This window comes from Sebastes fasciatus, unplaced genomic scaffold, assembly GCF_043250625.1.
Source record: "Sebastes fasciatus isolate fSebFas1 unplaced genomic scaffold, fSebFas1.pri Scaffold_37, whole genome shotgun sequence".
Lineage (NCBI taxonomy): Eukaryota > Metazoa > Chordata > Actinopteri > Perciformes > Sebastidae > Sebastes > Sebastes fasciatus.
Window position 1 is genome coordinate 42,092 of NW_027428214.1, and position 25,409 is coordinate 67,500.

A 25,409-nucleotide genomic window follows, 5' to 3' on the forward strand; every position below is an offset into this window, starting at 1 on the left:
TCTTGACCTGAGACGTTGATGTCTTGACTTGAGACTTTGATATCTTGACTTGAGACTTTGATGTCTTGATTTGAGACTTTGATGTCTTGATTTTGGACTTTGATGTCTTGACCTGAGACTTTGATGTCTTGATTTTGGACTTTGATGTCTTGACTTGGGACTTTGATGTCTTGACTTGGGACTTTGATGTCTTGACCTAAGACTTTTGTGTCTTGATTTTGGACTTTGATGTCTTGACTTGGGACTTTGATATCTTGACTTGGGACTTTGATGTCTTGACTTGAGACTTTGATGTCTTGACTTGGGACTTTGATGTCTTGACCTGAGACTTTGATGTCTTGACCTGAGACTTTGATGTCTTGACTTGGGACTTTGATGACTTGACCTGAGACTTTGATGTCTTGACTTTGGACTTTGATGTCTTGACTTGAGACTTTGATGTCTTGACTTGAGACTTTGATGTCTTGACTTGAGACTTTGATGTCTTGACTTGGGACTTTGATGTCTTGACCTGAGACTTTGATGTCTTGACTTGAGACTTTGATATCTTGACCTTCGAATTTGATGTCTTGACTTGAGACTTTGATATCTTGACTTGAGACTTTGATATCTTGACCTTCGAATTTGATGTCTTGACTTGAGACTTTGATATCTTGACTTGGGACTTTGATGTCTTGACCTGAGACTTTGATGTCTTGACTTGAGACTTTGATGTCTTGACTTGAGACTTTGATGTCTTGACCTGAGACTTTGATGTCTTGACTTGGGACTTTGATGTCCTGATTTGAGACTTTGATGTCTTGACTTGGGACTTTGATGTCTTGACCTGAGACTTTGATGTCTTGACTTGGGACTTTGATGTCTTGACTTGAGATTTTGATGTCTTGACTTGAGACTTTGATGTCTTGACTTGAGAGTTTGATGTCTTGACTTGGGACTTTGATGTCTTGACCTGAGACTTTGATATCTTGACTTTGGACTTTGATGTCTTGACTTGAGACTTTGATGTCTTGACTTGGGACTTTGATGTCTTGACCTGAGACTTTTATGTCTTGACCTGAGACTTTGATGTCTTGACCTGAGACTTTGATGTCTTGACTTGAGCCTTTGATGTCTTGACTTGAGACTTTGATGTCTTGACCTGAGACTTTGATGTCTTGACTTGGGACTTTGATGTCTTGACTTGAGACTTTGATGTCTTGACTTGAGACTTTGATGTCTTGACTTGAGAGTTTGATGTCTTGACTTGGGACTTTGATGTCTTGACCTGAGACTTTGATATCTTGACTTTGGACTTTGATGTCTTGACCTGCGACTTTGATGTCTTGACTTGAGATTTTGATGTCTTGACTTGGGACTTTGATGTCTTGACCTGAGACTTTTATGTCTTGACCTGAGACTTTGATGTCTTGACCTGAGACTTTTATGTCTTGACCTGAGACTTTGATGTCTTGACTTGGGACTTTGATGTCTTGACTTGAGACTTTGAAGTCTTGACTTGGGACTTTGATGTCTTGACCTGAGACTTTGATATCTTGTCTTGGGACTTTGATGTCTTGACTTGAGACTTTGATGTCTTGACTTGAGACTTTGATGTCTTGACTTGGGACTTTGATGTCTTGACCTGAGACTTTGATGTCTTGACTTGAGACTTTGATGTCTTGACCTGAGACTTTGATGTCTTGATTTTGGACTTTGATGTCTTGACTTGAGACTTTGATGTCTTGACCTGAGACTTTGATATCTTGACCTTCGAATTTGATGTCTTGACTTGAGACTTTGATATCTTGACTTGGGACGTTGATGTCTTGACCTGAGACTTTGATATCTTGACCTGAGACTTTGATGTCTTGACTTGGGACTTTGATGTCTTGACTTGAGACTTTGATGTCTTGACTTGAGACTTTGATATCTTGACTTGAGACTTTGATGTCTTGATTTGAGACTTTGATGTCTTGATTTTGGACTTTGATGTCTTGACCTGAGACTTTGATGTCTTGATTTTGGACTTTGATGTCTTGACTTGGGACTTTGATGTCTTGACTTGGGACTTTGATGTCTTGACCTGAGACTTTTGTGTCTTGATTTTGGACTTTGATGTCTTGACTTGGGACTTTGATATCTTGACTTGGGACTTTGATGTCTTGACTTGAGACTTTGATGTCTTGACTTGGGACTTTGATGTCTTGACCTGAGACTTTGATGTCTTGACCTGAGACTTTGATGTCTTGACTTGGGACTTTGATGACTTGACCTGAGACTTTGATGTCTTGACTTTGGACTTTGATGTCTTGACTTGAGACTTTGATGTCTTGACTTGAGACTTTGATGTCTTGACTTGAGACTTTGATGTCTTGACTTGGGACTTTGATGTCTTGACCTGAGACTTTGATGTCTTGACTTGAGACTTTGATATCTTGACCTTCGAATTTGATGTCTTGACTTGAGACTTTGATATCTTGACTTGAGACTTTGATATCTTGACCTTCGAATTTGATGTCTTGACTTGAGACTTTGATATCTTGACTTGGGACTTTGATGTCTTGACCTGAGACTTTGATGTCTTGACTTGAGACTTTGATGTCTTGACTTGAGACTTTGATATCTTGACTTGAGACTTTGATGTCTTGATTTGAGACTTTGATGTCTTGACTTGGGACTTTGATGTCCTGATTTGAGACTTTGATGTCTTGACTTGGGACTTTGATGTCTTGACCTGAGACTTTGATGTCTTGACTTGGGACTTTGATGTCTTGACTTGGGACTTTGATGTCTTGACCTGAGACTTTGATGTCTTGACTTGAGCCTTTGATGTCTTGACTTGAGACTTTGATATCTTGACCTTCGAATTTGATGTCTTGACTTGAGACTTTGATATCTTGACTTGGGACGTTGATGTCTTGACCTGAGACTTTGATATCTTGACCTGAGACTTTGATGTCTTGACTTGGGACTTTGATGTCTTGACTTGAGACTTTGATGTCTTGACTGGAGACTTTGATATCTTGACTTGAGACTTTGATGTCTTGATTTGAGACTTTGATGTCTTGATTTTGGACTTTGATGTCTTGACCTGAGACTTTGATGTCTTGATTTTGGACTTTGATGTCTTGACTTGGGACTTTGATGTCTTGACTTGGGACTTTGATGTCTTGACCTGAGACTTTTGTGTCTTGATTTTGGACTTTGATGTCTTGACTTGGGACTTTGATATCTTGACTTGGGACTTTGATGTCTTGACTTGAGACTTTGATGTCTTGACTTGGGACTTTGATGTCTTGACCTGAGACTTTGATGTCTTGACCTGAGACTTTGATGTCTTGACTTGGGACTTTGATGACTTGACCTGAGACTTTGATGTCTTGACTTTGGACTTTGATGTCTTGACTTGAGACTTTGATGTCTTGACTTGAGACTTTGATGTCTTGACTTGAGACTTTGATGTCTTGACTTGAGACTTTGATATCTTGACTTGAGACTTTGATGTCTTGATTTGAGACTTTGATGTCTTGACTTGGGACTTTGATGTCCTGATTTGAGACTTTGATGTCTTGACTTGGGACTTTGATGTCTTGACCTGAGACTTTGATGTCTTGACTTGGGACTTTGATGTCTTGACTTGGGACTTTGATGTCTTGACCTGAGACTTTGATGTCTTGACTTGAGACTTTGATGTCTTGACTTGAGACTTTGATGTCTTGACCTGAGACTTTGATGTCTTGACTTGGGACTTTGATGTCTTGACTTGAGACTTTGATGTCTTGACTTGAGACTTTGATGTCTTGACTTGGGACTTTGATGTCTTGACCTGAGACTTTGATGTCTTGATTTTGGACTTTGATGTCTTGACTTGGGACTTTGATGTCTTGACTTGAGACTTTGATGTCTTGACTTGGGACTTTGATGTCTTGACCTGAGACTTTTATGTCTTGATTTTGGACTTTGATGTCTTGACTTGGGACTTTGATATCTTGACTTGGGACTTTGATGTCTTGACTTGAGACTTTGATGTCTTGACTTGGGACTTTGATGTCTTGACCTGAGACTTTGATGTCTTGACCTGAGACTTTGATGTCTTGACTTGGGACTTTGATGACTTGACCTGAGACTTTGATGTCTTGACTTTGGACTTTGATGTCTTGACTTGAGACTTTGATGTCTTGACTTGAGACTTTGATGTCTTGACTTGGGACTTTGATGTCTTGACCTGAGACTTTGATGTCTTGACTTGAGACTTTGATATCTTGACCTTCGAATTTGATGTCTTGACTTGAGACTTTGATATCTTGACTTGGGACTTTGATGTCTTGACCTGAGACTTTGATGTCTTGACTTGAGCCTTTGATGTCTTGACTTGAGACTTTGATGTCTTGACCTGAGACTTTGATGTCTTGACTTGGGACTTTGATGTCTTGACTTGAGACTTTGATGTCTTGACCTGAGACTTTGATGTCTTGACTTGAGACTTTGATGTCTTGACTTGAGACTTTGATATCTTGACCTTCGAATTTGATGTCTTGACTTGAGACTTTGATATCTTGACTTGGGACTTTGATGTCTTGACCTGAGACTTTGATGTCTTGACTTGAGACTTTGATGTCTTGACTTGAGACTTTGATATCTTGACTTGAGACTTTGATGTCTTGATTTGAGACTTTGATGTCTTGACTTGGGACTTTGATGTCTTGACTTGAGACTTTGATGTCTTGACTTGAGACTTTGATGTCTTGACTTGGGACTTTGATGTCTTGACCTGAGACTTTGATGTCTTGACTTGAGACTTTGATGTCTTGACTTGAGACTTTGATATCTTGACTTGAGACTTTGATGTCTTGATTTGAGACTTTGATGTCCTGATTTGAGACTTTGATGTCTTGACTTGGGACTTTGATGTCTTGACCTGAGACTTTGATGTCTTGACTTGGGACTTTGATGTCTTGACTTGAGACTTTGATGTCTTGACTTGAGACTTTGATGTCTTGACTTGAGAGTTTGATGTCTTGACTTGGGACTTTGATGTCTTGACCTGAGACTTTGATATCTTGACTTTGGACTTTGATGTCTTGACCTGCGACTTTGATGTCTTGACTTGAGACTTTGATGTCTTGACTTGGGACTTTGATGTCTTGACCTGAGACTTTGATGTCTTGATTTTGGACTTTGATGTCTTGACTTGGGACTTTGATGTCTTGACTTGGGACTTTGATGTCTTGACCTGAGACTTTTATGTCTTGATTTTGGACTTTGATGTCTTGACTTGGGACTTTGATATCTTGATTTGGGACTTTGATGTCTTGACTTGAGACTTTGATGTCTTGACTTGGGACTTTGATGTCTTGACCTGAGACTTTGATATCTTGACCTGAGACTTTGATGTCTTGACTTGGGACTTTGATGACTTGACCTGAGACTTTGATGTCTTGACTTTGGACTTTGATGTCTTGACTTGAGACTTTGATGTCTTGACTTGAGACTTTGATGTCTTGACTTGGGACTTTGATGTCTTGACCTGAGACTTTGATGTCTTGACTTGAGACTTTGATATCTTGACCTTCGAATTTGATGTCTTGACTTGAGACTTTGATATCTTGACTTGGGACTTTGATGTCTTGACCTGAGACTTTGATGTCTTGACTTGAGCCTTTGATGTCTTGACTTGAGACTTTGATGTCTTGACCTGAGACTTTGATGTCTTGACTTGGGACTTTGATGTCTTGACTTGAGACTTTGATGTCTTGACCTGAGACTTTGATGTCTTGACTTGAGACTTTGATGTCTTGACCTGAGACTTTGATGTCTTGACTTGAGACTTTGATGTCTTGACTTGAGACTTTGATATCTTGACCTTCGAATTTGATGTCTTGACTTGAGACTTTGATATCTTGACTTGGGACTTTGATGTCTTGACCTGAGACTTTGATATCTTGACCTGAGACTTTGATGTCTTGACTTGAGACTTTGATATCTTGACTTGAGACTTTGATGTCTTGATTTGAGACTTTGATGTCTTGATTTTGGACTTTGATGTCTTGACCTGAGACTTTGATGTCTTGATTTTGGACTTTGATGTCTTGACTTGGGACTTTGATGTCTTGACTTGGGACTTTGATGTCTTGACCTAAGACTTTTGTGTCTTGATTTTGGACTTTGATGTCTTGACTTGGGACTTTGATATCTTGACTTGGGACTTTGATGTCTTGACTTGAGACTTTGATGTCTTGACCTGAGACTTTGATGTCTTGACTTGGGACTTTGATGACTTGACCTGAGACTTTGATGTCTTGACTTTGGACTTTGATGTCTTGACTTGAGACTTTGATGTCTTGACTTGAGACTTTGATGTCTTGACTTGAGACTTTGATGTCTTGACTTGGGACTTTGATGTCTTGACCTGAGACTTTGATGTCTTGACTTGAGACTTTGATATCTTGACCTTCGAATTTGATGTCTTGACTTGAGACTTTGATATCTTGACTTGAGACTTTGATATCTTGACCTTCGAATTTGATGTCTTGACTTGAGACTTTGATATCTTGACTTGGGACTTTGATGTCTTGACCTGAGACTTTGATGTCTTGACTTGAGACTTTGATGTCTTGACTTGAGACTTTGATGTCTTGACCTGAGACTTTGATGTCTTGACTTGGGACTTTGATGTCCTGATTTGAGACTTTGATGTCTTGACTTGGGACTTTGATGTCTTGACCTGAGACTTTGATGTCTTGACTTGGGACTTTGATGTCTTGACTTGAGATTTTGATGTCTTGACTTGAGACTTTGATGTCTTGACTTGAGAGTTTGATGTCTTGACTTGGGACTTTGATGTCTTGACCTGAGACTTTGATATCTTGACTTTGGACTTTGATGTCTTGACTTGAGACTTTGATGTCTTGACTTGGGACTTTGATGTCTTGACCTGAGACTTTTATGTCTTGACCTGAGACTTTGATGTCTTGACCTGAGACTTTGATGTCTTGACTTGAGCCTTTGATGTCTTGACTTGAGACTTTGATGTCTTGACCTGAGACTTTGATGTCTTGACTTGGGACTTTGATGTCTTGACTTGAGACTTTGATGTCTTGACTTGAGACTTTGATGTCTTGACTTGAGAGTTTGATGTCTTGACTTGGGACTTTGATGTCTTGACCTGAGACTTTGATATCTTGACTTTGGACTTTGATGTCTTGACCTGCGACTTTGATGTCTTGACTTGAGATTTTGATGTCTTGACTTGGGACTTTGATGTCTTGACCTGAGACTTTTATGTCTTGACCTGAGACTTTGATGTCTTGACCTGAGACTTTTATGTCTTGACCTGAGACTTTGATGTCTTGACTTGGGACTTTGATGTCTTGACTTGAGACTTTGAAGTCTTGACTTGGGACTTTGATGTCTTGACCTGAGACTTTGATATCTTGTCTTGGGACTTTGATGTCTTGACTTGAGACTTTGATGTCTTGACTTGAGACTTTGATGTCTTGACTTGGGACTTTGATGTCTTGACCTGAGACTTTGATGTCTTGACTTGAGACTTTGATGTCTTGACCTGAGACTTTGATGTCTTGATTTTGGACTTTGATGTCTTGACTTGAGACTTTGATGTCTTGACCTGAGACTTTGATATCTTGACCTTCGAATTTGATGTCTTGACTTGAGACTTTGATGTCTTGATTTGAGACTTTGATGTCTTGATTTTGGACTTTGATGTCTTGACCTGAGACTTTGATGTCTTGATTTTGGACTTTGATGTCTTGACTTGGGACTTTGATGTCTTGACTTGGGACTTTGATGTCTTGACCTGAGACTTTTGTGTCTTGATTTTGGACTTTGATGTCTTGACTTGGGACTTTGATATCTTGACTTGGGACTTTGATGTCTTGACTTGAGACTTTGATGTCTTGACTTGGGACTTTGATGTCTTGACCTGAGACTTTGATGTCTTGACCTGAGACTTTGATGTCTTGACTTGGGACTTTGATGACTTGACCTGAGACTTTGATGTCTTGACTTTGGACTTTGATGTCTTGACTTGAGACTTTGATGTCTTGACTTGAGACTTTGATGTCTTGACTTGAGACTTTGATGTCTTGACTTGGGACTTTGATGTCTTGACCTGAGACTTTGATGTCTTGACTTGAGACTTTGATATCTTGACCTTCGAATTTGATGTCTTGACTTGAGACTTTGATATCTTGACTTGAGACTTTGATATCTTGACCTTCGAATTTGATGTCTTGACTTGAGACTTTGATATCTTGACTTGGGACTTTGATGTCTTGACCTGAGACTTTGATGTCTTGACTTGAGACTTTGATGTCTTGACTTGAGACTTTGATGTCTTGACTTGGGACTTTGATGTCTTGACCTGAGACTTTGATGTCTTGACTTGGGACTTTGATGTCTTGACTTGAGATTTTGATGTCTTGACTTGAGACTTTGATGTCTTGACTTGAGAGTTTGATGTCTTGACTTGGGACTTTGATGTCTTGACCTGAGACTTTGATATCTTGACTTTGGACTTTGATGTCTTGACCTGCGGCTTTGATGTCTTGACTTGAGACTTTGATGTCTTGACTTGGGACTTTGATGTCTTGACCTGAGACTTTTATGTCTTGACCTGAGACTTTGATGTCTTGACCTGAGACTTTGATGTCTTGACTTGAGCCTTTGATGTCTTGACTTGAGACTTTGATGTCTTGACCTGAGACTTTGATGTCTTGACTTGGGACTTTGATGTCTTGACTTGAGACTTTGATGTCTTGACTTGAGACTTTGATGTCTTGACTTGAGAGTTTGATGTCTTGACTTGGGACTTTGATGTCTTGACCTGAGACTTTGATATCTTGACTTTGGACTTTGATGTCTTGACCTGCGACTTTGATGTCTTGACTTGAGATTTTGATGTCTTGACTTGGGACTTTGATGTCTTGACCTGAGACTTTTATGTCTTGACCTGAGACTTTGATGTCTTGACCTGAGACTTTTATGTCTTGACCTGAGACTTTGATGTCTTGACTTGGGACTTTGATGTCTTGACTTGAGACTTTGAAGTCTTGACTTGGGACTTTGATGTCTTGACCTGAGACTTTGATATCTTGTCTTGGGACTTTGATGTCTTGACTTGAGACTTTGATGTCTTGACTTGAGACTTTGATGTCTTGACTTGAGACTTTGATGTCTTGACCTGAGACTTTGATGTCTTGATTTTGGACTTTGATGTCTTGACTTGAGACTTTGATGTCTTGACCTGAGACTTTGATGTCTTGACTTGAGACTTTGATGTCTTGACTTGGGACTTTGATGTCTTGACCTGAGATTTTGATGTCTTGACTTGAGACTTTGATGTCTTATCTTGGATCTTCCTGTATTTATTTTGAGAGAACTTTGACCGTTTGACGCGTGACAAACCTGCCTGGACTTGGAACCTAATCTTGACTTACTGGTTTTGACTCGTTTTGACTTGCATCTTTGTATCCATGCAGGTGCATCTTTATATCCAGGCAGGTGCATCTTTGTATCAATGAAGGTGCATCCTTGTATCCATGCAGGTGCATCTTTGTATCCATGCAGGTGCATCCTTGTTTCCATGCAGGTGCATCTTTGTATCCATGCAGGTGCATCTTTGTATCCAGGAATGTTTATTATCTTATCCATGCAGGTGCATCTTCGTATCCATTCAGGTGCATCCTTGTATCCATTCAGGTGCATCTTTTTATCCATGCAGCTGCATCTTTGTATCCATGCAGGTGCTTCTTTGTATACATGCAGGTGCATCTTTGTATCCATGCAGGTGCTTCTTTGTATCCATGCAGGTGCTTCTTTGTATCCATGCAGGTGCATCTTTGTATCCATGCAAGTGCATCCTTGTATCCATGCAGGTGCATCCTTGTATCCATGCAGGTGCATCTTTGTATCCAGGCAGGTGCATCTTTGTATCCATGAAGGTGCATCTTTGTATCCATGCAGGTGCATCTTTGTATCCAGGCAGGTGCATCTTTGTATCCATGAAGGTGCATCTTTGTATCCAGGCAGGTGCATCTTTGTATCCATGAAGGTGCATCTTTGTATCCAGGCAGGTGCATCTTTGTATCCAGGCAGGTGCATCTTTGTATCCATGAAATTGCATCTTTGTATCCATGCAGGTGCATCTTTGTATCCATGCAGGTGTATCTTTGTATCCATGCAGGTGCATCTTTGTATCCATGCAGCTGCATCTTTGTTTCCAGGCAGGTGCATCTTTGTATCCTTCGTTCGGGATGACGCCCGTTTGAATGAGCCTGAAGACTGAATTTTCTCAAGCTGCTAACTAGCTGGCATGCTAACATTATTGACAACCAATCAGATTAGTGATGTAATGATCAGAAACACACACACACACACACACACACACACACACTGGGTTTGTGTGTGTTTTACTGTTTTTCTTTAAAGACTCATCAAAGATTCAGTTGTGATGAATTATAGAGTGGAGCTGCTTCTGCTCTTCACACACTATACTGTATATATATATATATACACACATACAGTATGTATATATATATACATACTGTATGTGTGTATATACTGTATAGTATTAAACAGTATATACTGTATATATATATATACATACAGTATGTATATACATACAGTATGTATGTATATACATAGTATGTATGTATATACATAGTATGTATGTATATACATACTGTATGTATGTATATATATATATACACACATACATACTGTATGTATATATACACATACTGTATGTGTGTATATACTGTATAGTATTAAACAGTATATACTGTATATATATATACATACAGTATGTATATACATACAGTATGTATGTATATATAGTATGTATGTATATACATACAGTATGTATGTATATACATAGTATGTATGTATATACACATACTGTATATACACATACAGTATGTATATATACATACTGTGTATATATATTTATATATATATATATATATTTACTGTTTAGTACTATACAGTATATATACATACTGTATATGTATATATAGATATACATATACTGTGTAGTACTGTATAGTTGATGTAGTGTAAAGTAGAAGATGAAGATGAACTTAAATCATCAGATTGGTGAATGGAGTCTGGTGTGACAGACGTTCACTGTGGAAACAAGCGTCTCTTCTGTTTGATGCTCAGTGTGATGTCACTACAGGCTGATTGCTGCTCAGTGTGATGTCACTACAGGCTGTTTGATGCTCAGTGTGATGTCACTACAGGCTGTTTGATGCTCAGTGTGATGTCACTACAGACTGTTTGATGCTCAGTGTGATGTCACTACAGGCTGTTTGATGCTCAGTGTGATGTCACTACAGGCTGATAGCTGCTCAGTGTGATGTCACTACAGGCTGATTGCTGCTCAGTGTGATGTCACTACAGGCTGTTTGATGCTCAGTGTGATGTCACTACAGGCTGATTGCTGCTCAGTGTGATGTCACTACAGGCTGTTTGATGCTCAGTGTGATGTCACTACAGGCTGTTTGATGCTCAGTGTGATGTCACTACAGGCTGTTTGATGCTCAGTGTGATGTCACTACAGGCTGTTTGATGCTCAGTGTGATGTCACTACAGGCTGATTGCTGCTCAGTGTGATGTCACTACAGGCTGTTTGATGCTCAGTGTGATGTCACTACAGGCTGTTTGATGCTCAGTGTGATGTCACTACAGGCTGTTTGATGCTCAGTGTGATGTCACTACAGGCTGATTGCTGCTCAGTGTGATGTCACTACAGACTGATTGCTGCTCAGTGTGATGTCACTACAGGCTGATTGCTGCTCAGTGTGATGTCACTACAGACTGATTGCTGCTCAGTGTGATGTCACTACAGACTGATTGCTGCTCAGTGTGATGTCACTACAGACTGATTGCTGCTCAGTGTGATGTCACTACAGGCTGATTGCTGCTCAGTGTGATGTCACTACAGACTGATTGCTGCTCAGTGTGATGTCACTACAGACTGATTGCTGCTCAGTGTGATGTCACTACAGGCTGATTGCTGCTCAGTGTGATGTCACTACAGGCTGATTGCTGCTCAGTGTGATGTCACTACAGGCTGATTGCTGCTCAGTGTGATGTCACTACAGGCTGATTGCTGCTCAGTGTGATGTCACTACAGGCTGATTGCTGCTCAGTGTGATGTCACTACAGACTGATTGCTGCTCAGTGTGATGTCACTACAGGCTGATTGCTGCTCAGTGTGATGTCACTACAGGCTGATTGCTGCTCAGTGTGATGTCACTACAGGCTGATTGCTGCTCAGTGTGATGTCACTACAGGCTGATTGCTGCTCAGTGTGATGTCACTACAGGCTGATTAACCGTCTTCAGCAGGAAAGACCTTTATTTATTATCTAGGAGGGTCTGATCTGCTCTAGAGGAGACCTGGACCGGGACCAGGACCTGGATCTGGTCTACAGATCCAGGTCTGAGAGTCCAGAGCAGAAAACAGTAGATCCTAAATGACATCGTTCACACGGGGGAGGTGTGTGTGTGTGTGTGTGTGTGTGTGTGTGTGTCAGAAGAATAGCAGGAAACACACACACACTGTCTGTATCCTGGCGATAAGACACTTCCTGAGCACACACTCTCACACTCTGCTGTCCAACATCAGTCCTGTTGAGCTGGTTCACACACTGGTTCACCTGGACCCAGCAGGACCGGCTGGACCCGGGTTAGACCTGGTTCTCCTTCTCTACATCTGGACTGGACTCGCTGTTCTGACCTGGTTCTGTATACCTGGACCTGGACTAGATCTGGCTCTCTAAATCTGGACCTGGATTAGATCTGGCTCTCTAAACCTGGACCTGGACTAGATCTGGCTCTCTAAACCTGGACCTGGACTAGATCTGGCTCTCTAAACCTGGACCTGGATTAGATCTGGCTCTCTAAACCTGGACCTGGACTAGATCTGGCTCTCTAAACCTGGACCTGGATTAGATCTGGCTCTCTAAACCTGGACCTGGATTAGATCTGGCTCTCTAAACCTGGACCTGGACTAGATCTGGCTCTCTAAACCTGGACCTGGATTAGATCTGGTTCTTGTTCTGTTTATTTGGGTTAGATGTGAACTAGACCTGAGTGATTTTGTGGAGTCTGGGTTTGGGTTAGACCTGGATCTGGCTCTCTAAAACTGGTACTGGATTAGGTCTGGTACTGGGTGAGACCTTAGATCTTGTGAAGTCTGGACTGGATCGACCTGGATCTGTCTTTATAATTCTGGATTTGGATTAGATCTGGTTTTCTGAAGCCAGGACCTGGACTAGACTAGACGTGGGTCTGCCCGGCTCCTGGTCCTGGTTCATCTCTGTTGGAGGATCAGTTGGACGTCTGGACCTGCAGGATCTGAACCATCAACCTGATCTGCTGTCATGCACACGATCCACCGTCTGTGTCGAGTCTGCATCGGACAGAACCTGCCTCAGGTCTGGTTCCACTGATCATCACCATGAAGGTTCTATGGCCAGATTAGAGAACCAGTTCTGGGTTCTTCAGACGGTTCTTCATCACTGAGTTCATACATGACCTCTTCAGGTTAGGGGTTAGGAGGTTAAGGGTAAGAGGTTAGAGGTTAGGAGGTTAAGGGTAAGAGGTTAGGAGGTTAGGAGGTTAAGGGTTAGAGGTTAGGAGGTTAGGAGGTTAAGGGTAAGAGGTTAGAGGTTAGGAGGTTAGGAGGTTAAGGGTAAGAGGTTAGGAGGTTAGGAGGTTAAGGGTTAGAGGTTAGGAGGTTAGGAGGTTAAGGGTAAGAGGTTAGAGGTTAGGAGGTTAGGAGGTTAAGGGTAAGAGGTTAGGAGGTTAGGAGGTTAAGGGTTAGAGGTTAGGAGGTTAGGAGGTTAAGGGTAAGAGGTTAGGAGGTTAGGAGGTTAAGGGTTAGAGGTTAGGAGGTTAGGAGGTTAAGGGTAAGAGGTTAGGAGGTTAGGAGGTTAAGGGTAAGAGGTTAGGAGGTTAGGAGGTTAAGGGTAAGAGGTTAGAGGTTAGGAGGTTAAGGGTAAGAGGTTAGGAGGTTAGGAGGTTAAGGGTTAGAGGTTAGGAGGTTAGGAGGTTAAGGGTTAGAGGTTAGGAGGTTAAGGGTAAGAGGTTAGAGGTTAGGAGGTTAAGGGTAAGAGGTTAGGAGGTTAAGGGTTAGAGGTTAGAGGTTAGGAGGTTAAGGGTAAGAGGTTAGAGGTTAGGAGGTTAAGGGTTAGAGGTTAGGAGGTTAAGGGTAAGAGGTTAGGAGGTTAAGGGTTAGAGGTTAGGAGGTTAAGGGTTGGAGGTTAGGAGGTTAGGAGGTTAAGGGTAGGAGGTTAGGAGGTTAAGGGTAAGAGGTTAGGAGGTTAAGGGTTAGAGGTTAGGAGGTTAAGGGTAGGAGGTTAGGAGGTTAAGGGTTAGAGGTTAGGAGGTTAAGGGTAAGAGGTTAGGAGGTTAGGGGTAAGAGGGTCGGAGGTTAGGGGTAAGAGGGTCGGAGGTTAGGGGTAAGAGGGTCGGAGGTTAGAGGTTCGGAGGTTAGGGGTAAGAGGTTAGAGGTTAGGAGTTAGAGGTTAGGGGGTTAGGAGTTAGAGGTTAGGGGTAAGAGGTTAGAGGTTCGGAGGTTAGGAGTTAGAGGTTAGAGGGTCGGAGGTTAGGGGTAAGAGGTTCAGAGGTTAGGGGTTAGAGGTTAGGGGTAAGAGGTTAGAGGTTCGGAGGTTAGGAGTTAGAGGTTAGAGGGTCGGAGGTTAGGGGTAAGAGGTTCAGAGGTTAGGAGGTTAGGGGTAAGAGGTTAGAGGTTCGGAGGTTAGGAGTAAGAGGTTAGAGGGTCGGAGGTTAGGGGTAAGAGGTTCAGAGGTTAGGGGTTAGAGGTTAGGGGTAAGAGGTTAGGGGTAAGAGGTTCGGAGGTTAGGGGTAAGAGGTTAGAGGTTCGGAGGTTAGGGGTACGAGGTTAGAGGTTAGGAGGTTAGGGGTAAGAGATTCAGAGGTTAGGAGGTTAGGGGTAAGAGGTTAGAGGTTCGGAGGTTAGGGGTAAGAGATTCAGAGGTTAGGGGTAAGAGGTTAGAGGTTCAGAGGTTAGGGGTAGGAGGTTAGGGGTAAAAGGTTAGAGGTTAGGAGGTTAGGGGTAAGAGGTTAGGAGGTTAGGGGTAAAAGGTTAGAGGTTCGGAGGTTAGGGGTACGAGGTTAGAGGTTAGGAGGTTAGGGGTAAGAGATTCAGAGGTTAGGAGGTTAGGGGTAAAAGGTTAGAGGTTAGGAGGTTAGGGGTAAGAGATTAGAGGTTCGGAGGTTAGGGGTAAGAGGTTAGGGGTTAGGAGGTTAGGGGTAAGAGATTCAGAGGTTAGGAGGTTAGGGGTAAAAGGTTAGAGGTTAGGAGGTTAGGGGTAAGAGATTAGAGGTTCGGAGGTTAGGGGTAAGAGGTTAGGGGTTAGTGGTTAGGAAGTTAGGAGGTTAGGGGTTAGGGGTAAGAGGTTAGAGGTTCGGGGGTTAGGGATAAAAGGTTAGGAGGTTAGGGGTTAGGGGTTAGTGGTTAGGAGGTTAGGAGGTTAGGGGTTAGGGGTTAGGAGGGTTATTATGATTAGACCGGTACGTCTCCAGGAAGTGAACAGAGTCAATGTGACGTCCTCTAAAGGGACAGAAACTCTCTGACTGTTTCTAGTCCAGCAGGTCAGATTAATGTTTAAATCATCTGTGTGTGTGCGTGCGTGCGTGCGTGCGTGCGTGCGTGCGTCTGTGTGTGTGTGTGTGTGTGTGTGTGTGTTTAACTCTTTCAGTTCGTCTTAATGTTTTCCTTCTTTTGTGTTTATTCAGCTCTGAGTAATGCCTGCAGGTTCCTCTTAGGCAGCAGGTTGGGCGAAGCTTTTACCTAACCTCAGAGTGTAGGTGGGCGTGGTCACCGTGGTCACCGTGACGTCACGTATTGTTTTTTTGGCCGTCTCCATTTTGGTTTCTGGTTGTGACCGGAGAGGGAGGAGCTTAGTACAACCAAGTGCTGAATAAGACCAAAATGATCTAATTGACTTTGATGAAGTGACCTGTGACCTGTGACCTGATGATGTCACTTTATGAATGGCGTGTTTGGCGTCCATCATTGAATTGAAACGTCCGTGACTCTGAGGACGTGTGAACCAGACTGATCCTGCAGAGAAACACAAACACTGAGAGTCTCAGTCCTCTTTAAAGACCCCCCCCCCCCCCGCTGGTTCTCCTCAGACACTGCAGGAGTTTTAATATCAGCCTGTCAGTCTGAACTCAGGGACATTTAACCTCCTTTGTGCAGAACAAACTCTCAGGAGGTGGCGACCTTTCCTCGGGTCCGTCGCTGTTTACAGAGTCATGGTAACAGCTCAGAGACCAGGACCCAGACAGACCTCCAGTCTGGATCTGACTCTGTCAACATGACTGAAGACCAGCAGAGTCCTGGACCTGAACATGGACAGTTGGTCCTGAAGGCGGAGCTAGAGGACAGATCACAGGGTTCATCCTCTGGAGAGCAGGAAGGGGTTTAGTAAAGCACCACATCGGTCTCCATGGAGACGTCAACACCACGTTACCGGGTCGCTGTAGTCCGTTAATGATGTCATCAGCAGCCACAGGATCAATGGATGTATGAGTACATGTATGAGTACCTGTATGAGTACCTGTATGAGTACATGTATGAGTACCTGTATGAGTACATGTATGAGTACCTGTATGAGTACCTGTATGAGTACCTGTATGAGTACATGTATGAGTACCTGTATGAGTACCTGTATGAGTACATGTATGAGTACCTGTATGAGTACCTGTATGAGTACATGTATGAGTACCTGTATGAGTACATGTATGAGTACCTGTATGAGTACATGTATGAGTACCTGTATGAGTACATGTATGAGTACCTGTATGAGTACATGTATGAGTACCTGTATGAGTACCTGTATGAGTACATGTATGAGTACATGTATGAGTACCTGTATGAGTACATGTATGAGTACCTGTATGAGTACATGTATGAGTACCTGTATGAGTACCTGTATGAGTACCTGTATGAGTACATGTATGAGTACATGTATGAGTACCTGTATGAGTACCTGTATGAGTACCTGTATGAGTACCTGTATGAGTACATGTATGAGTACATGTATGAGTACCTGTATGAGTACCTGTATGAGTACGTGTACGAGTATATGAGTATATACTCTGTGTTGTCTCCAGGTGAACGTTGTTCGAGGAAAAGATGGATTTGGATTCACGATCTGCTCCGACTGTCCAGTCAGAGTTCAGGCCGTCGACCCCGGTAAGAAGCTCACGCTGAACATCTCAACATCGTCATCATATATAAACATGTACTAGGGATGCACCGATACCCGATACCAGTATCGGGTATCGGGTCCGATACTGTGCTCATGTACTCGCAAAACGGCACCGATACCACTTTACGGCGGCGTGACGTTAACCTCTCGTCACCATCTTTCGGGTCCTCACGCTCCACCTGCCCGACGGTGCGGGCGAGACGGGCCGCTGGAGCGCCCGACCCCGCTGGGCTGGGATCCCTCCTTAGCCGCCGCCCTCACTTTCATTGCTCCACGTGGTTTTGCTTTCACCCTCTGACTCACGCGTGCGTTAGACTCCTTGGTCCGTGTTTCAAGACGGGTCGGGTGGGCTGCCGACATCACCGCAGACCCCTGGAGCCTTTTACGTGGGCCGAGCCCCGCCCTGGGGGCACGACGACTCGGTTGGGACGCACTGAGGACAGTCCGCCCCGGTGACACTTTGTCCACAGCCCCGAGAAGCACCTTCACCCCGAGCCTTTCCAAGCCGACCTAGAGCCGGTGGCAGCGCACCGCCTCGTATGCGGGACTCCCCAGCCTGCCGTGTGTCGCTCACACCCTCCAGCTGGCTGTTAACGAGGGTCTTTAGACACAGAGAAGTACTTGTATCGGTACTCGGTATCGGAGAGTACCCAGATTTGAGTACTTGTACTCGGTCTGAATAACAGAGGTATCGCTGCATCCCTAAAAAACACCATAAATATTATAAACTTCATAAATATTATAAACTTCATAAATATTATAAACTTCATAATATTATAAACTTCATAAATATTATAAACTTCATAAATATTATAAACTTCATAAATATTATAAACTTCATAATATTATAAACTTCATAATATTATAAACTTCATAAATATTATAAACTTCATAAATATTATAAACTTCATAATATTATAAACTTCATAATATTATAAACTTCATAATATTATAAACTTCATAATATTATAAACTTCATAAATATTATAAACTTCATAAATATTATAAACTTCATAATATTATAAACTTCATAAATATTATAAACTTCATAATATTATAAACTTCATAAATATTATAAACTTCATAAATATTATAAACTTCATAATATTATAAACTTCATAAATATTATAAACTTCATAAATATTATAAACTTCATAAATATTATAAACTTCATAATATTATAAACTTCATAATATTATAAACTTCATAATATTATAAACTTCATAAATATTATAAACTTCATAATATTATAAACTTCATAAATATTATAAACTTCATATATATTATAAACTTCATAATATTATAAACTTCATAAATATTATAAACTTCATATATATTATAAACTTCATAATATTATAAACTTCATAAATATTATAAACTTCATAAATATTATAAACTTCATAAATATTATAAACTTCATAATATTATAAACTTCATAAATATTATAAACTTCATATATATTATAAACTTCATAAATATTATAAACTTCATATATATTATAAACTTCATAATATTATAAACTTCATAATATTATAAACTTCATAAATATTATAAACTTCATAATATTATAAACTTCATAAATATTATAAACTTCATATATATTATAAACTTCATAATATTATAAACTTCATAAATATTATAAACTTCATATATATTATAAACTTCATAATATTATAAACTTCATAAATATTCATATATATTATAAACTTCATAATATTATAAACTTCATAATATTATAAACTTTATGAATAGTATACGGTCGGTCTGAGGAGTCGGGTGTGACGATGCGTATCACTCCATGATTCAACGTTGGCGGAGCCTAAATACGGTGAAAACTCTTCGTATCGATACAATCAATTACTTTGTGGATCAGTTTCAGATCGATATTCGTCTCCCGTGAAGGTCAACTAGCCGAGTACTGATCGCTGTCGTTGGATCGTAGGACTATAAATGGAGACATGGATGTCGTAGATGAGTCGTTAATAACAGTTAAAGGGACTGTTTGTAACTTTTTAAGCGTATAAATGTAGCGGGTCGGCACACATGCGCGTTCGCATATGCGCGCTCGCGTGTGGCCGGAGCCTCGTCTCCGCTGCCTGCTCTCCTTCACTCAGACAGCGCGCACGTCCTCTCTCTCTCTCTCCACCTCTCACGTGCATGCTGCTCACTCCACACTGCAGAAGAGTTAGTTTAGCTCTGAGAATATCTAGTGAATGATCAGTGGACGTTTGTGCAGAAATACAGACGTAGGCAAAATTGTTGGTACTCTTCCGTTAAAGAAAGAAAAACCCACAAAGGTCACTGAAATAACTTGAAACTGAGAAAAGTAATAATAAATAAAAATTTATTGAAAATTAACTAATGAAAATCAGATATTGTTTTTGAATTATGGTTCAACAGAATCATTTAAAAAAACAAACTAATGAAACTGGCCTGGACAAAAATGATGGTACTCTTAACTTAATATTTTGTTGCACAACCTTTTGAGGCAATCACTGCAAACAAGCGATTTCTGTAACTCTCAATGAGACTTCTGCACCTGTCCACAGGTATGTTGGCCCACTCCTCGTGAGCAAACTGCTCTAGCTGTCTCAGGTTTGAAGGGTGCCTTCTCCAGACTGCATGTTTCAGCTCCTTCCACAGATGTTCAATAGGATTTAGATCAGGGCTCATAGAAGGCCACTTCAGAATAGTCCAATGTTTTGTTCTTAGCCATTCTTGGGTGTTTTTAGATGTGTTTTGGGTCATTATCCTGTTTGAGGACCCATGACCTGCAACTGAGACCAAGCTTTCTGACACTGGGCAGCACATTTCGCTCCAGAATGCCTTGATAGTCTTCAGATTTCATTGCACCCTGCACAGATTCAAGACACCCTGTGCCAGATGCAGTAAAGCAGCCCCAGAACATAACCGAGCCTCCTCCATGTTTCACATTAGGTACAGTGTTCTTTTCTTTGGATGCTTCATCTCTTCGTCTGTGAACATAGAGCTGATGTGACTTGCCAAAAAGCTCCAGTTTTGTCTCATCTGTCCAAAGGACATTCTCCCAGAAGCTTTGTGGCTTGTCAATATGCATTTTGGAAAATTCCAGTCTCGCTTTTTTATGATTTGGTGTCCTCCTGGGTCGTCTTCCATTAAGTCCACTTTGGCTCAAACAGTGACGGATGGTGCGATCGGACACTGATGTACCTTGACCTTGGAGTTCACCTCTAATCTCTTTGGAAGTTGTTCTGGGCTCTTTGGTTACCATTCGTATTATCCGTCTCTTCGATTTGTCATCAATGTTCCTCTTGCGGCCACGTCCAGGGAGGTTGGCTACAGTCCCATGGACCTTAAACTTCTGAATAATATGTGCAGCTGTAGTCACAGGAACATCAAGCTGCTTGGAGATGGTCTTATAGCCTTTACCTTTAACATGAAGGTCTATAATGTTCTTTCTGATCTCCTGAGACAACTCTCTCCTTAGCTTTCTGTGGTCCATGTTCAGTGTGGTACACACCATGACACCAAACAGCACAGTGACTACTTTTCACCCTTTAAATAGGCAGACTGACTGATTACAAGTTTGAAGATACCTGTGATGCTATTTACAGGACACACCTTAGTTTAACATGTCCCTATGGTCACATTATTTTACATCTTTTCTAGGGGTACCATCATTTTTGTCTAGGCCAGTTTCATCAGTTTGTTTTTTATAATGATTCTGTTGAACCACAATTCAAAAACAATATCTGATTTTCATTAGTTCATTTTCAGTGAATTTTTATTTATTATTACTTTTGTCAGTTTCAAGTTATTTCAGTGACCATTGTGGGTTTTTCTCTCTTTAACGGAAGAGTACCAACAATTTTGCCTACGTCTGTAACTGCTGCAGCTCCTCCAGACCAACAGAGGTTTCCCGTGTCTTGTGAAGTGACGGGGCTCCGCAGAGAGAAACGTTATCGTCTCCCCCGTTCCCTCCGGCCGCGGTCGGGAGGCTGAGGCGGGAAAAGCCAACACTAGGATCAGCATTGATTCATGGAGAGACCTTGGTCTGGTCAGCTAACATTACTGCCAAGCAGCTGAGATATAGAGTGATATTGTGCTTTTAGCTGACGTGTGTCTCCTCACTGTGTTGAGCGATGCTCCTTCATGTCTATGTAGAGCGAGCACAAGCGCCAGCAACAGGACGCTGACTTTAGTTGACTTAACGGACACAGGTGAAGCTGTTAACAACACATTTAGGATTCTGACTAACAGCCCCTTTAACATTCAACTAATAATGGATAATCAGAAGCGATCAGCTCCACCTCCCTGAGGCGCTGTAGCTGAACGCTGTAACGAGCTTCTCCGTCACCTGATTGGACGAAGGCATCACTTGGTGGGCTGTGATTGGTCCAAACTGTAAGAACAGAACCAGGACCCGGTTTACATCAGTGTCTCTGTCTGCAGGAGGTCCGGCTCACTGGTCCGGTCTCTGTCGGGGGGACTCGATCCTGCAGCTCAACGGACTTCCTGTAGAGACCTGGAAGTGTGTCGACCTCGCCCACGCCATCAGGTAACCCCCCCCCTCAGAGACGTGGGTCTCAGCAGCCCTGCGTCTCGTCTGAAGGCACATTAAACAACATGTTCTACTTTATCTAGTTCTGGTTTTACTTCCTGTTCTTCATCAGTTTGATGTGTGTGTGTGTGTGTGTGTGTGTGTGTGTGTGTGTGCGTGTGTGTGTGTGCGTGCGTGCGTGTGTGTTCAGGAGCTGTTCGTCTCAGGTGGTGTTGGTGGTCTGGAGAGCAGGTCTACCTGAGCACAGGTCAGGATGTGAAGCGTTGCCCCCCCCACCAACACACAACAAGGTGAGGCTTTTTGTTTTTTTTGTAAATATGTTTTATTGATTTTCAAAAGTTGTATCCACAAAAATAACAGAAACAAAACATGTATAAGTCACATAGAATAGATCCCATTCATCAGATCTGTTAACAGAGTTAAGTCCACATCCCGTCCCTGTAGGGTTAGGGTTAGGGTTAGCCCCCTCCCTACACAGGTTAGGGTTAGGGGTTAGGGTTAAGGGGTTAGGGGATTAGGGTTAGGGTTAGGGTTAGCCCCCTCCCTACACAGGTTAGGGTTAGGGGTTAGGGTTAAGGGGTTAGGGGATTAGGGTTAGGGTTAGGGTTAGCCCCCTCCCTACACAGGTTAGGGTTAGGGGTTAGGGTTAAGGGGTTAGGGGATTAGGGTTAGGGTTAGGGTTAGCCCCCTCCCTACACAGGTTAGGGTTAGGGGTTAGGGTTAAGGGGTTAGGGGTTAGGGTTAGGGGTTAGGGGATTAGGGTTAGGGTTAGGGTTAGCCCCCTCCCTACACAGGTTAGGGTTAGGGGTTAGGGTTAAGGGGTTAGGGGATTAGGGTTAGGGTTAGGGTTAGCCCCCTCCCTACACGGGCCTGACCTGGTAGGAGAGCTCTGGTTCCTCCGGGGTTAAACCAAAGAGAGGATCCAAACATCTCACTAGAAGCTTTAACATGCATCATGTGGTCTGTGTCTCGGCTGTCTGGTGCTGATTCTTCTCTCTGTCCTCCGTCTCCTCCGTCTCCTAGACAACCAGCAGGAAGCTGCTGCCTCACCCCCCCCACAGTAAACATGGCCGCCGACGGGGTCAGGGGTCGGGGGTCCGGTCCAGTCTGGGGGTTCTGGGTTCTCTTTGGAGGGACCGGAAGGAGGACCGTGAGGAGGAGGAGGAGGAGGAAGAGTACTCGCCTCGCTCCGCCACGCTGAAGGGAACCCGCGTGACATCATCACACGGAGACAATTACATCATCCTGTCACCTGTAAACCCAGGAGGACAGGTGAGTCTGAGGAGGCGGGTCAGAACCACCTCCGGATCCACCTGACCCAGACTTAGAATCTCACCTGACCCAGAACCTTCCATCTGACCCAGAACCTTTCACCTGACCGAGAACCTTTCACCTGACCCAGAACCTTTCACCTGACCCAGAACCTTTCACCTGACCCAGAACCTTTCACCTGACCCAGAACCAACCGTAGAACATTAAACCAGAACCAAAACAGTACTGATGGTGTTTGTCCTGACTCCGAACGTTCCATCTGACACAGAACCTTTCACCTGACCCAGAACCTTTCATCTGACCCAGAACCTTTGACCTGACCCAGAACTTCCCATCTGACCCAGAACCAACCGTAGAACATTAAACCAGAACTATAACAGTACTGATGGTGTTTGTCCTGACTCAGAACCCAACAAACAACCTCTTACATCCAACATGATCCAGAACCTTTCATCTGACCGAGAACCTTTCACCTGACCCAGAACCTTTCACCTGACCCAGAACCTTTCATCTGACCCAGAACCTTTCACCTGAGCCTCGGCACATTCACCCAGAACCCTGAGGCTCAGCTAGAACTCTGGTATCACAACCATGAGTCCGATAGAGAACCATCATTGTGTTGTTGGTTCTGTTCAACACTATAAACTAACGGTTCTGAACAGAACCCGGGGTTCTAGAGTGATCAGTGTTCTGTCTCTGTGTTCTCAGCTGCTACAGCCAGTTTATCAGGACCGGAGGGGAACCATCGGTGAGACGTCGACACTAGTTATTGATCATCCGTTCTGAGTATTGATGGATAAATTGATAATTAACTGATGTCGTTGATCAGCAGGACGTCTGTACCAGACTCAACCCGGCAGAGATCAGAACATCCTCCACGACCCTCGACCCGGGTCGTCACGGCAACCGTTCACCGGCTGCTCCTCCACCATGCCCCCGCACACCCCTACCTCCTCTTCATCAGCCCCACCCGGTAACCACGGCAACTACCAGAACTGCACCATCGTCCAATCACATCTGCCCTGCTCCGCCTACGGAACCTACGGAACCTACGGAACCTATGTCAGCCTGGCGCCCAAAACCCTCATCTTCCCCGTCTTCGTCCAGGTCAGAACCCAGAACCTTTAACCTGACTCAGCACCCAGAACAGAGTCCATAATGTTAGAACCCAGAACCTTTAACCTGACTCAGCACCCAGAACAGAGTCCATAATGTTAGAACCCAGAACCTTTAACCTGACTCAGCACCCAGAACAGAGTCCATAATGTTAGAACCCAAAACCCTCATCTTCTCGTCTTCATCCAGGTCAGAACCCAGAACCTTTAACCTGACTCAGCACCCAGAACAGAGTCCATAATGTCAGAACCCAGAACCTTTAACCTGAATCAGCACCCAGAACAGAGTCCATAATGTTAGAACCCAAAACCCTCATCTTCCCCGTCTTCGTCCAGGTCAGAACCCAGAACCTTTAACCTGATCCAGAACTAATCTGTGATTCTTATACCGAACCCCAAAACATCTTCATCGCCGTCAGAATCCAGAGCCAGTCCAATAACCTCGATGTTAACATGTGTCCTTGTTGTTGTTGTCCTTGTTGTCCTTGTTGTTGTTGTGGTTGTCCTTGTTGTTGTTGTTGTTGTTGTTGTTGTTGTCCGTGTACTTGTTGTTGTTGTTGTTGTCCTTGTTGTCCTTGTGGTCCTTGTGGTCCTTGTTGTTGTTTTCCTTGTCCTTGTTGTCCTTGTTGTCCTTGTTGTTGTTGTTGTTGTTGTTGTTGTTGTTGTTTCAGCCTCTGGATCTGTGCAGCTCAGACAGAACCCTGCTGATGTCAGAGGAGATGGTTCTACACCAGGCCGACCTGCTGCCGGCAAAGGTACCGGTACCGGAACTATACTGCAACTGTTACTATACTGCAACTGTTACTATACTGCAACTGTTACTATACTGCAACTGTAACTCTACTGCAACTGTTACTATACTGCAACTGTAACTCTACTGCAACTGTTACTATACTGCAACTGTAACTCTACTGCAACTGTTACTATACTGCAACTGTAACTCTACTGCAACTGTTACTATACTGCAACTGTTACTATACTGCTACTGTTACTATACTGCAACTGTAACTCTACTGCAACTGTTACTATACTGCAACTGTAACTCTACTGCAACTGTTACTATACTGCAACTGTAACTCTACTGCAACTGTTACTATACTGCAACTGTAACTCTACTGCAACTGTAACTATACTGCAACTGTTACTATACTGCAACTGTTACTATACTGCAACTGTAACTCTACTGCAACTGTAACTATACTGCAACTGTTACTATACTACAACTGTT

General features: G+C 42.7%; 1 pseudogene; it reads left to right on the plus strand.

Annotated features, from left to right (window-relative positions):
- The first annotated feature begins 12,544 nt into the window (after positions 1 to 12,544).
- Positions 12,545 to 25,409, plus strand: part of LOC141763763 (regulator of G-protein signaling 3-like) — a 40,217-nt pseudogene continuing 27,352 nt past the window's right edge.